The following is a 12,577-nucleotide window of genomic DNA, read 5'->3' as shown; positions in this document are numbered from 1 at the left end:
TTCCTGGAGATTAGCATAATGCCTGCCTCGTTAACATAATAATAACAATGCTGGAATGTATTGAATGCTTGCTGTGTGCTAGCACTATACTAAGCACTTTACATAGATTATCCCACTAAATTCTCACAGCCCTGTGGGGTAGTACCATGAGGATTTGCTTTTTTTGCCTGCCTAGCTTCTGAATTGCCATCCTGGAGCAGGACCCACCTCATACTTTGGAAATGGAGTTTTGGCCAAAGTCCTTCTCCCCATTATCTGGCAACTAAGGCATACCATAGTGGTGGTATGGGACCTAGGGTTAACTCAATTGGATGCTCTCACCTGAAACTTGACATCTGGACAAAGTGATGCAAAGATACAGAGATAGAGATAATTCACAGTGGTGTAGATAATTGTGGCAACCTAGGTCTGGTCGTGTCAGTGCCAACAGTGACATCCTAAATGGATGGCCCTGCACATTTTACACACCATTTCTCCATCATTACCAGTGATTGTGTGAGCTACGTGATACTTGTGCAATACATTCTTCTGGATGAGTTAGCCAGAGTTTGTTTCTCTCGCTTTCAACCAAAAGCCCCAATTAATACAGAAAAGTTCTATCATTATCCCTATCTCACAAAAAGGAATAAGTAGGTGCTCAAGTGCTTATTGAATCACTCAGTGAGATATTTGCAACACTCTTACTTCTAAAAGAAATTTTTATCATTGCCTCAGATTTTAGTATGTTTGCACTAATGGTAATCATCTGGGATTTATAGGGAAATAAATTACAGAAAAAAAGCGGATCCTGAAAGAGAGCGTCTTAAGATTTTTTTCCTTAGCATATATCTAAGCCCATCCTCATACACCATCAACATCTGCATCTCCCATACTTTATCATGAAAAACTCTTGCTTAATGTAATCACTGTAAAATCATAAGTGATTTTGTTAAAAAATTGAACGAAGTTTTAAACATCATTCCTGGGACGCCTGAGTGGCTCAGTTGGTTGAGTGTCTGACTCTTGATTTCAGCTCAGGTCATGATCCTAGGGTTATAGGATCAAGCCCAGTGTTGGGCTCTGTGCTGAGCATGGAGCCTGCTTGGAATTCTCTCTCTCTCTCTCTCTCTCTCTCTCTCTCTCTCTCTCTCCCCCTCTCCCTCTCTCTCTTTCCCTCTCCCTCTCTCTCTCTCTCTTTCCCTCGCCCCTCTCCCCTGCTTGCTTGCTCTCTGTCTCTGTCTCAAATTAAAAAAAATAATAAAATAAACATCATTTCCTGAATGAAAGTAGCCTAATATAGTTTAGAAATATTTTCAATATAAAAGACTAAAAGCTGAAATGTCATTTATCAGTAGTTACTTGAAACATTTTTTTAACCAGTTCACAATTTTTTATCAGTGTCCTAGAAATTTCTTTAACTATAGTTTCCTTTATTTAAACTCCCAGGTAGTTTTTCCTGAATTGTTCTAGTGGCATTATAATTAAAACTGAAACACAAGCACAACTGTGACCAAAGATCTGCACCTCAGACACTTTAACTGAACTGTCAAATATCTTCAAAACAATTTTCCAGGGGTGCCTGGCTGCCTTGGTCAGTAGAGCACAAAACTCTTGATTTTAGGGTTTTAAGTTGGAGCCCACATTGGGTGTAGAGATTACTTAAAAATAAAATCTTAAAAAAAAAAAAAGCTTCCATGTAATTTGCCATATCCGGTGATCTTCAGCTCAATTGCAGTAATTTAAAAAGGGACAGAGAAGAGTCAATTATTTTTTTCAGACTTAAATGGGTCAAATATAGTTTAACCACATTATAGAAATTAAAAGAAAGCAAATGAGTGAAGGCCATTCTGGGCGTGCAGAATTATGTTAAAACTTATTTAACATGAAGTAAGTAGTGTGGGAAGGAAATAGGTTCCAGGCCTAGCTGTCCAGGCCTGTGACCTGTGTAAGTCACTTAATCTCACTGAGACTCAATTTACTCATCAATAAAATAGCTTTGATAATAATACCTCCTGCTCAGGGAAAGTACTAAATAAAACAATACAAAACTGAAAGAATTTTGTAAACTAAAAAGAGGCTTACAAAAATACTGTAAATCCCATGAACAAGTGATGTAAACAAATAGACTTAAAAGAATACATTCATATGTAATTTTGAATTTGTCACATGCTAGAAAAGTTTATAAATGTATTTGAGCAAAAAAAACAATCTTTAAAAATAAAACCAATGCTAAATCTTTTTTGAAATTACCTATATTTTAAACAGGTTAATATGAGAAGTCAATTATAGAATTTATTTTTATATTCAGTTTTGGTGAAATCTGAATGTTAAAAAATTCATAGAAACTTACATAAAACATACAACTTCTAAAAACTTTCCTAGTCTACACTAGTCTTCCTGCTATAGTTTAGGGATATAATGAGAAAAGCAGTTGAATATTTTTCTTGCATTTTATAAATAAATGATTACACTTGAATTTATGGATATTATTTAATGTTAAAAATCAAAGGAAGGGGTGCATGGGTGGCTCAGTTGGTTAAGCATCTGTCTCTTGATTTCAACTCAGGTCATGATCTCGTGATTCGTGAATTCAAGCCCTAACTCTTCAGGCTCCACACTGACAGTGCAGAGCCTGCTTAGGATTCTCTCTCTCTCTCTCTCTCTCTCTCTCTCTCTCTCTCTCTCTTTCTGTTTCTCTCCCTCTCCCCCCCCCCCACGCTAGCTCTCTTTCTCTCCCAAATAAATAAACTTTTTAAAAATATCAAATGTGCAATTTAAAGATGCTTTGAGAAAGTAGAAGAATAAGATTGAACTAAATTTTAAGACAGGAAACCATAAATATATATTTTATAAAAAGATGATCTGCGTAAAGAATTCAGTGTCACAATTCAAAAAGATCCATTCTCCATAGCCTAATAGTTCAGAAAATACACCAAAAAATAAGTGGTATTTAAAATCTGCAAAATTATATTTTTATAAATCCCTAATGGGCTACAAGTTAAAGCTCATCATTCTTGGTGATTGGTTGGTTGGTTCTTATTGAGATATTATCATAAATATGATTTAACCCTCAGATTGGATTTAATGCCCACTGAAGTATTTTGTGCAGATCTCTATGTCATCATACTTCAAATTGTATTAGTTGTTTTATTTACATGTCTGTGAGCTCACTGAGATCTTACCTGTCTTTGGACATCCAGAACCAACTGGGGCATAAAAAGCATGCACTTGTTTCAGTGTTGAGCTGAATGAACTTGAGCTCTAGCAGGTCTTTATTCTTGAGAGTGGAGGTCCTTTAGAAATGAGTTTCTTAAGACGTTTCAGAACTTTGTCATAGGAAGGAAGGGCTTTGCCCAATTCTCCATGGAAACATAGAATTTAAATTTAAATTTAAATCACTATTTCATTGGTGATCCAATTTTTTTCAGTATTTATAAAGAATTTGTATATACATTTTATCTCATTTTTCTAAAAAGTGCATTTTCACAATATTTATTTTTATTTTCACCAGTTATCCTCCAGTTTCATATGTGTTGAACATTCTGTGATGTTGATATCTTATAAAAATGAGAATAAATTATAACTTCTCTAAAGGTTATGAATGAAATATTCAAACTTGATACTGTATATTATAGAATTAACTATTATGTAATATTTAAAAAAAGCAAAGCTTTGGTGTGGGGTGTCCTATTTAAATCAGTGATATACAACAGTCTTCTGAAAAAAAATGCTTGTTAAATAAATGAAAAGATTGGTAGTGGCTGTTTTCTTGCCTTAAAAATAGCAGTTTCTTGAAATAGATCAAGGAAGTATCAAGTAGTCACTGACCAGGAAGTGTCTTAATTTGTCAGAGTTAAATATTATCCTACAGTTAATAATAAACATAAGTTTGAAGAGAACAAAGCATTAAATGGATTCACAGAGTAATAACTTGTGTTCATTCACATAGGCTTTATTGAGTTTTACTAGATGATGATTATATTAGTCAGCCTTTGCTGTGTAGCCAACCAAATCTCAATGGCATTTAACAAAAAGAATTCATTTTTCTCCTGAGCAAGTGTAGTGTAGAAGGTCTCCTGGGACAGCTCCAATTCAGGCTGCTGACCAATTCAGCTCTGTTCTAGTGTCTCGTTCTGGGGCTCAAGATGTAGGCCCAGTGGCTACCTGGGGTACATACTATCCTCGTGTCAGAGGTCAGAAACATACTGTGTCTCTTAAAGTGTGGGCTCAGAATTGGCACACTGCTACCTCTGTCCACATTCTATTGGCCAGAGAAAGTCAGATGACCAAGCCCCCACATCAGTGGGGCAGGATGAGTAGTCTTATCCTGAATGTGAAGGCAATGAATGTTTGCTGAACAATAACCTAATTTATCCTATTTATTCAAAATGATGTGTTATAAAGGGTTGGAAGATTAAGAAGAGGCATGTGGCAGGCTTCTGAGATACTTATATAATGTACTGGTAATATTGTATTTTTTACCTGGGTGGTGATTACAGAGATGGGTTCACTTGGGTATACACTCATTGAGCTATACATTCATTAATGAACTATGAAATTTTTCTGTAAGTATGATATACTTCAAATAGAAGCTTACATTAAAAAAATTAAACATTTTCAGTATTTTTTTTAGATTTCTGAATTTTTGGTTACCTTCTCTTAGAAAAGTCATGAATGACATGATTCTTGGATAGAAAAGTCCTTTTTAAAAAAAACTGGTGTGAGATGAGGCACTGGATAGCTCAAATGGTAGAGCATGCAATTCTTGATCTTGGGGTCATGAGTTCAAGCCCCTTATTGGGAGTAAAGGTTTACTTAAAAAATTGCTGTGAGGGGCGCCTGGGTGGCGCAGTCGGTTAAGCGTCCGACTTCAGCCAGGTCACGATCTCACGGTCCGTGAGTTCAAGCCCCGCGTCAGGCTCTGGGCTGATGGCTCAGAGCCTGGAGCCTGTTTCCGATTCTGTGTCTCCCTCTCTCTCTGACCCTCCCCCGTTCATGCTCTGTCTCTCTCTGTCCCAAAAAATAAATAAACGTAGAAAAAAAAAATTAAAAAAAAAAATTGCTGTGAGAAAGCTTGTGTCTTCCCCAAAAAATAATATGTATTCCTAAGATTAAATATTATATTTTCTTATATTTTAATAACATGACAATAACCAGGCTAAGTTAATTCAAGCAAATTAATAAAAATATCTAAGGTCATTTCTGGGTACAATCAAAAATTTTAATTCTGTGGGGTGCCTCGCTGGTTCAGTCAGAAGAGCATGTGACTCAAGAGGCACCTGGGTGGCTCTGTCGGTTAAGCGTCTGACTTCAGCTCAGGTCATGATCTCACAGTTCGTGAGTTCGAGCCCCACATCAGGCTCTGTGCTGACAGCCCAGAGCCTGGAACTTGTTTCAGAATCTGTGTCTCCCTCTCTTTCTGCCCCTCCCCTGCGCACACTCTGTCTCCCTATGTCTCTCAACAATTAATAAATGTTAAAAAAAAAACAACACCCTACTCTTGATCTCAGGGTTGTGAGTTTGAGCCCCACGTTTGGGTGTAGAGATTACTTAAATAAATAAAACTTTTAAAAATTGTAATTTTCCTTTTGGATATGTAAAAACAAGTGTAGATAAGTGTATTAGTTATTGCCAATTTGATCACGCCAGTAATTACATGAACAGAATTAGAAAACAATCTGCCTCAACATATACCCTCCAAAGTTTCCAAAGTTCAGTATTATCTTCTAATAAGTATGATACATTTTTAAACCAAAAAATTAGGAATTAAAACAGTTTTTTTTTCTAAGTTTATTTACTTATTTAATTAATCTCTTTAACCAGCATGGGGCTTGAACTCATGACCCTGAGATCAAGAGTCCCATGCTCTTCTGACTGAGCCAGCCAGGTGACCCCAAAAAGTAGTTTTCATAATTCATACAGCAAGTGTAATAAATATATCCAAATTGCCATGAGATAAAATTTTACTTTTGCATTTAAATCTTTGGAGCATATAAGACTAAAACCTTAGTGTTATTCAAACTGTGGATGATATTATCAATGTAGTGGATTTTAAAGAGCATTTAAAAAACTTTTTCAATGTTTTATTTGTTTTTGAGAGAGAGAGAGAGTGCGAGCTGGGGAGGGGCAGAGAGAGAGGGAGACACAGAATCTGAAGCAGGCTCCAGGCTCTGAGCTGTCAGCACAGAGGCCAATGTGGGGCTCAAACCCATGAACTGCAAGATCATGACCTGAGCTGAAGTTGGACACTTAACTAAGCCACCCAGGCGCCCCAGGTGCACTTTTTAAAAAGACTAAAACAGGGGCACCTGGATGTTGAGCGTCTGACTTCAGCTCAGGTTATGATCTCACAGTTTGTTAGTTCAAGCCCCACATCTGGCTCGCTGTTGTCAGCACAGAGCCCACTTCGGATCCTCTCTGCTCCTCCCCTGCTCAAGATCTCTCAAAAACAAACATTGGGGAAAAAAAGGACTAAAACAAATTATCAGAGTGTATCTTTTTAGAAAGTATAAGAATGGTTTCTGGGGCACCTGGCTGGCCCAGTCAGTAGAGCATGCAACTCTTGATCTTGGGGTCTTGAGTTCAAGCCCCACATCAGGTGTAGAGATTACTTTTAAAAAGTTTGTTTCCTGGGGCACCTGGGTGGTTCAGTCCATTGAGCATCCGACTTCACCTCAAGTCATGACTTCATGGTTCATGGGTTCGAGCCCCACATCGTGCTGACAGCTTGGAGCCTGGAGCCTGCTTCAGATTCTGTGTTTCCCTCTCTCTGTGCCCCTCCTCTGCTCAAGCTCTGTCTCTCAAAAATAAAAACAATAAAAACTTAGAAAAGGTTTGTTTCCTGAAACTTTGTAGGTGTGTGTGTGGGTGGGTGGGAAGGAGAGAGAGAGGAGAGAAAGGCAGGCAGGGAGCAGGAAGGGGTAGAGGAGTTAGAGAGAAAGAAGGAGGCTATATAGGACTGGATTTTGTATATGGGCAAAATCTAAAATATACATATCAATGAAGTCACTGTCAAAAAGTCTGACAATGAAAAGTCTAACAGCCATTGCTTATCCAAGAAAGAATGGAGTCTCCAATCGTGAACCTAGTTTTGCCCTGGGTTTTTTAGGTTACTTGAATACTTGAGGAAGTCATGCCCAGTGCTATGTCTACAGAATAAGTTCTCCCCAAGATTTCTGTGGTTATCCTATTTGTAGCCAAGTCTCTAATGATTTAATGAAAAAACAACTAAAGGACAGTTGTAATATGCTAATTAGTACTTCAAATAGTGCTGATGACAAGCAGCAATTTATTCTAAAGCCCACAACCTAAATGAACAGCTGGTAGAGGCATGGTAACAATGAAGGATTGGGTTACTAGTTTAATTCAGTATTTGCTGTGTTCACCCTTTGTGTGGTATTGGTGTCTCTCTTGCATGTGGTCTCTTCTGTCTTGCTCTGCTTCAGTCTCTTTGAACACATCTCATTTTATTGTTTTCCTCTCCAGATTCATAGTGATTTTGTTACAGTGGTTTTGTCATACATTCTGGTATTTCTTTTCCTGACCCTCTCAGGCATTTTTCCTTTTATGTAAGCTTTGAGATTTTAAATATAAAACAATAACACTACTGGTATTATATAAAACTGAATTATAGTTATATAATATTAGAAAGGAATTGATGTTTTTATAGTACTATGCCATCCCATCTAAAAACGTGGTTCTTCATTATCCATTCCTGCATGTCTTATTTATGGCCATCAATGAAATTGATGTATAGCTTTTTCATTCAAAGCATATGCTTTTTTATTAAATTTATTTCTAAGTATTTTATTGTTCTTAGTCATTATTGTGAATAATTTTACCCCCATTTCTTTTCTAGATTCTCATTGTGTATTTATCCAAACACTGTATCAAATTAAAAAAAAAATGTTATCTAAGTTTTCTAGTTATATAATCACCTACTCAACAGAAAACATCCATCTCTTATTTTCCAAAGTTTATACCAGTTATTTCATTTTCTTGTCTTAGTACATCTCCTGTAAGTGCAAAAACAATGTTGAGTAGCATGAAAGCCTATCTAGTTCTTGATATTAACTGGTTGTGTTTCACCATTTAATATATTTTGTTACTAGGAATTATAGCCTATATTATAACAGATTTCTCTATTCTCAAATATTGTGTTATGAAAAACTAAATTTTTTATATGATCATATAAATTTCCTCCTTTAATCTTTGACATAACAATTAAATTGATACATTTTCTGATGTTGAACACCCTTGAACTTGGTTATCACTTATTTGCTATGGATTCTAATTGCCAATTTAATCTATTTATCAATTTATCTATTTATTTATGAGCGAGCATGAGCAGAGGAGGTAAGATTTTATTTTTAAGTAATCTCTATACCCAACATGGGACTCAAAGTCACAACCCTAAGATCGAGAGTCATATGCTCCACCAACAGACCCAGCCAGGCGCCCTTGTTCCTAATTTTTTAAATGTGAACTTTGATTTCCTTAATTTTTCATTTTTGGATTTAATAATGAAGGTGTTTATAAACTTCCTTTGGCTCTAGCTTTCACTAAGTCTTAGAGTTATTAGGTATAATTAAGTCATCAGTAGACCAATTAAAGAAACAAACTGAAATTTCAGAAATATTAGTAATATCATGAATTAACATATGACAAGATGGAAATTCATTCTAATGTCAAAGTGTTTTTATTTATTTATTTAAAAAAATTTTTTTAACATTTATTTATTATTGAGAGACAGACACACAGAGCGTCAGCTGGGGAAGCATAGAGAGAGGGGAAGACACAGAATCTGAAGTAGGCTCCAGACTCTGAGCTGTCAGCACAGAGCTGGACACAGGGCTCGAATTCACAAACTGTGAGATCATGACCTGAGCCAAAGTCGGTTGCTTAACCAACTGAGAGACCCAGGTGCCCCAATGTCAAAGTGTTTTTAATAAATGATATTGACATAAATGACTATCTTGAGGAAAATAAAATTCAAGAATATAATGTGTATCTTTTTTTTTTAATGTTTATTTTTGAGAGAGAGAGAGAACGTGAGTGGGGGAGGAACAGAGAGGGCTCAAACTTACGGACCGGACCGCGAGATCATGACCTGAGCCGAAGTCGGCCGCTCAACCGACTGAGCCACCCAGGTGCCCCGAACATTTATTCATTTTTGAGAGACAGAGAGAAGAGACAGAATATCAGTTGGGGAGGGGCAGAGACAGAGGGAGACACAGAATCTGAAGCAGGCTCCAGGCTCCAAGCTGTCAGCACAGAGCCGGACGCAGGGCTTGAACCACGAACAGTGAGATCATGACCTGAGCTGAAGTAGGATGCTTAACCAACTGAGCCACCCAGGTGCCCCTATAACATGTATCTTTTGTATTATACAGAAATAAATTCCACAGTTTTATTATTTGAATTGAAAAAAAAAAGTCTTGTGAGAAATATGTGTGTATATGTACTGTCATGAGTCGAGAAGGAGCTGGTTATCCAAGATTGAAAACTCAGAAAATACATAAAAATAAAAATTTTGGTATGAAAAATATACCAAAAAGTCTTCAAACACAATGGATTATGAAAAGATACATGTATAACATAGATGACAATGTAATATGCAGAAGGCTTAGGTATTAATTGAGAAAAACAAGATTACTACTACTCTAAAGGAAAAATGGACAAATGACAGGCATAGCCACCACACACACAAAAAAAGCTCAGATTTAAACCAGAGATCTGGGAAATACAAATCAAAGTAATAACGAAAACAGCTTTATATGCACAAGGCTTGCAAAATTAAAGAGAGCTATGATACCTATTGCTGTTGGGGATGCAGCAAAAAATTGTATTTTAAAAAGTTGCTGGGGAAAATGTAAATTCTTACATCTCTTTAGAAAACAAGCTAATAATACCCATAGAAATTAAAAATACATATTATTTTTGACCCAACAATCCCTAGGAGTATATTCCAAAGAAATAAAGCTACTAGTGTATAAATAAATAAAAACAGGAAAATATATTACATGCTCATAGTTGCAGAAAACTAGAAACTAAAGTGAATGCCCATTTAGTAGTGTGAATGTCACTTCAGCTGCTAAAAAAATACGTCCCACTCTGGAAATACAGTAGGAGTGAACTCCGTTGTTCCTTTTGAAATTAGGAGTGTCATCTAACTAGCTTCGGCAGTGCAGTGCGAGTGTGCCACTTCTGCGTAGAAGCTTTAAGAGTCAATGTGCTTGCTACTCACCAGGTTCTAGTTCCACTCTGTAGTGCAATGGAAACTTGTATCAATCTACCCATACTGGTAGCTGAGTTAACTGATGAACAGAAATCTCCTGCCTTCTCATTTGGGCACGTGGCATAACCGAAGCAAAAACTTTTTTGGGAAAGTAAGCCACCAAGATTTTGGAATCATTATTATAGCGTTAACCAAGCCTATCAGGACTGATAGTGTAAGGGGATAGATAAATAAATAATGGTCCATTATAGAACTGACTTTGACTTTGATTATATTAGATAGCTTGGATTGATTGTCACAAGATGCTGCTGACACAAAAGAAAGATACTGAAAAATGTTTGTATTATTATCCCAGTTTTTATAAGGAAACAGTACATCTTTATACATGTATTACTATATGTAGAGATTATATGAATATGGGGGAAAATATGAAAGCATACAAAGTTGTTAAAATAGGTTAAAAAGGAAAGATAAATCCAGACTAAATTAAAGAAGAGCAAAGCTTTGTGGTGTGATCACATGCCTCAGTTATTCACATTTAATTGTTATTACAAATAATGTTATTATGGAGTAGATATGATCAAGTAATTTCACACAGTATCTCATTGACTCCAAGATGCTTTGATGCTTGGAGCTTTGTCAGTCTTGCCTACATCAAGAAGTTTTCACACACCTAACTGAAAAAGCTACCAAGAAGAAATACATCATTTGTTTTTCTTTGAGAAACATTTGTTTCTCAAAAGTATGGTCTTGCCAGGAACTTGGAAACGCAAACTTACAGGCCCCACTGAAAACATCCTAGGGATGGAGCCCGGTAACGTCTTTTATCAAGCCTTTCAGGTGATACTGATGCAAACTTGTCCCTTACTTGGTAAAATGTAGCTTTAATTCAGAGGTTAATATTTTTTTTTTCAAATTCCATCTTAGAAATAAGGTAAGTTATCATTTTATTTTAACAGTGTCCTCTCTGCTAATTCCATTTTGCAAATGTGTTTCTTACTTTAAATATAAATTCCTAATGACCAGAACTGACTTTGTTTTGTTTTCCATCTAGGAGGTCATACCATTACAAACTAACTTTCCTTGAGATCAGGTGTCCACCTTAAGCCCAAATTAGCTGAGACAGAAGAGAATGGAATTGAAGAGAGCAAGTGATTAAAAAAAAAAAAAAAAAAAAAAAAAAAAAAAAAAAAAAAAAAAAAAGCATAGCTATGTTACAGGTGCTTTGGGTAATTTCTCTATTAAGTGTGTTTGGAAATTTCAGGAAACAATTGACCTAGTAAAATTGTTTTAATTTTACATTGATCAAGTATTTTTACTTTTAAAACAATTGAATATTAATACTTTATGCCAATTTTATACTTTCTTTTATGTTTATATTTTTTAAATATAACACTCTGGTGTTTAAAAGGTTTTTAATGTTGTTTTCTTTGGTAGTTTCACATGCTTTGTAAATTTTAAAACCAACTTTCTGGGGCGTCTAGGTGGCTCAATCAGTTAAGTTTCCCACTTCAGTTCAGGCCAAGATCTCATGGTTTGTGAGTTCAAGCCCCACTCGGGCTCTGTGCTGACAGCTCAGAGCCTGGAACCTGCTTTGGATTCTGTGTCTCCCTCTCTCTGCCCCTCCCCTGCTCGTGCTCTGTCTCTCGCCCTCTCTTAAAAATAAACAAACATGAAAAAAAATTTTTTGAATAAAAAATAAAGTTTCTGTCAATGATGTCTTCACCCAACCATTTTCTGCCCATTTTCCAGTTGTACATAGGATTTATATTTTTTTTCAAACCTGCACTTTAAACATTACTTAATTTAGGGTTTTTATTTTTTAATTTTTTTTTAAAGTAGGCTCTACCCCCAATGTGGGACTTAAACTCGAGACCCTGAGATCAAGAGTTGCATGCTCTACCAACTGAGCCAGGTAGGCACCCCTATAATTATTTTTGATAATCATTTGTTCATAAAAAAAAAGTTTTGACAGGAACAAAGGAACACCCTTTTCTGTTCTTGTTACCTGTTTCAAAAACTATTCTTGTTGCATGTTTCTAAAGGAACATTTCAAATAAAATCTCTAAGTTATGTCTTATTTTAGCATTCCTAAGGCAAAATTGTGTCCTTTACCCCAGCTATAGTGAACCCTATAGTAATTCGCAATTACGAATAAGGCTTGCACTTATTCCCAGCCGCCTCAGGGGCGCCTGGGTGGCTCAGTCAGTTAAGCCTCCGACTTCAGCCCCCAGGTCATGATCCCACACCCCGTGAGTTTGAGCCCAGCATCAGGCTCTGTTCTGCTTTGGATTCTGTCTCCCCACTCTCTCTGCCCCTCCCCTGCTCATGCTCTCTGTCTCAAAAATAAAAACATTAAAT

This window comes from Puma concolor, chromosome B2 (genome assembly GCF_028749965.1).
Source record: "Puma concolor isolate L17-30 chromosome B2, mPumCon1.1.hap2, whole genome shotgun sequence".
Classification (NCBI taxonomy): domain Eukaryota; kingdom Metazoa; phylum Chordata; class Mammalia; order Carnivora; family Felidae; genus Puma; species Puma concolor.
This window is presented reverse-complemented; position numbering follows the sequence as displayed.